The following is a 2,036-nucleotide window of genomic DNA, read 5'->3' as shown; positions in this document are numbered from 1 at the left end:
TTTTTTTGAGTTGGAGTCTCGCTCTGTCTCCCAGGCTGGAGTGCAGTGGCGCGATCTCGGCTCACCGCAAGCTCCGCCTCCTGGGTTGACGTCATTCTCCTGCCTCAGCCTCCAGAGTAGCTGGGACTCAAGCTCCCGCCACAGCGCCCGGCTAATTTTTTTGTACTTTTTTTAGTAGAGACGGGGTTTCACCGTGTTAGCCAGGATGGTCTCAATCTCCTGACCTCGTGATCCACCCGCCTCAGCCTCTCAAAGTGCTGGGATTACAGGCGTGAGCCACTGCGCCCGGCCAAAAGATGTGTCATTTCTAAGCAAAAATTAACCAGTCTTAGAGTGTGAGACCCAGCTAGGACTTGAGAGATAATTACAGTTCTCTTTGTCCTTGAGAAAAAGCGAAAATCTAGAGAGTTAAATGATTCAGCTAAAGCCACACATTAGTCCACAGCTACCTCACTGCAACAGCCCACGGTGATGCCATGTTTTGTTGTTTGGTGTGGCAGCTTTGTGGCATAGCCACACTAGCACTCTTGAAGATTTCAGTGAATCCAGGGAAATAGGAATGTTTTGTAAGAGAGTATGTTGTACTAAATAATTTAATCCCCTCATCAACCTGTGAGGTAGATACTAAATTATTCTCATTGTATAAATGAGGAAACTGAGGCACAAAGAAGTTAAGTAACTTGCCCATCACCACACAGATATCAACATTTCTTTTAATTCCCTCGAGATGAACTGAAATAGCTAGAAAGCAGGGGAAGTAGAGCAGTAAAGATTAGGTTGTTGGGGGCCAATCTCAGGTATCAAATGGCAGAATCAGTCTTCCCAGGGACCTTCCCTTCCATCACGCTGAACTGTGCCAGGAAAAATTGTGAAAATCTTTGAAATGAGCAAAAATATTACTTGGTATCTTATGTAGTATATCTTTCCTGTTTATTTCTGTGTTTGAGCTACTTTACAACTCTGTACTCTTAGAATTCTGATAGCAGTACAAATGATTCTTGTCCATGGAAATGCCAATTGTGTCCTGTAGAGATGCAGTTCATTATTGCCATATAGATATTGATAGATACAGATACCAGCCAATTGATTACAGCATTTCTGACGGCCTATACATGTGTGTTTTTAAAAAAATTCTCCTTTGAACTGGTTATAACATTCTCCTGTTTCTCTCATTAATGAGCAAATTGAATAGAATCTTTGGTATATATTTGCTTTATATTTGTGTAAGAGTCATGATTTTGCCTTTAAAAAATATTAACCCTTAACATCTGCTTGGCCTCCCTGAGTGTGCGTGTGTGTCGTATGTGGTTCCTCCTGCATGGAATGTTTTGCCTACTTCATCTAGATCAAGGATCAGCACTCTACAACCCACAGGTGCAGGCTGGCCACTGCCTGCTTTTATAGGGCCTGCAAAGTAAGAATGGCTTTTACATTTTTAAATAATAAGAAAAAAATTTAAAAATAGTATTTCGTGACATATAACAATGATATGAAATACAAATTTTTGGACTCACAAATAAAGTTTAATTAGAACACTCCAATTGATTATCTGCATATTGTCTACAGCTGCCTTGTTTATGCTACAATGGCAGAGTTGAGTAGTTGTGACAGACCATACCACCTGCAAAGCCAAAAACATCCACTAGCTGACACTTTACAGAAAAAGTTTGTTAAGCAATGATCTACTTCATGCTGCTAGAGTCTCAGCATCACCTCCAGGGCATTTTCCCTACCCCTCCATTCTGGGCTGCGTTTCCCCTTCCTGATGCATATAATACTGTGTGTGTGTGTAGCCATTGCCATCCCTGCTTTGTGGCTGACTCTCTCCTTATAGCTCCACACCTAGTCCGTAAAGCCCTGAAGGATGTGGGTTTTGTCTTAGTTACCCTTCCCTCACCAATGCCTACAATAGTGACTGACACATAGTTTGCACTCAAAATTTGTTGAATAAATGCTTGTTATCCTGTACTGGGTAACAAGGGCATTTGCATAGCATGGTATTCTGAACAAGTATTTAACAACTGCCTAGCTATCAA

The sequence above is a fragment of the Rhinopithecus bieti genome, unplaced genomic scaffold (assembly GCF_001698545.2).
Source record: "Rhinopithecus bieti isolate Rb0 unplaced genomic scaffold, ASM169854v2 scaffold_18688, whole genome shotgun sequence".
Classification (NCBI taxonomy): Eukaryota; Metazoa; Chordata; class Mammalia; order Primates; family Cercopithecidae; genus Rhinopithecus; species Rhinopithecus bieti.
Note: the sequence above shows the minus strand (reverse complement) of the source record.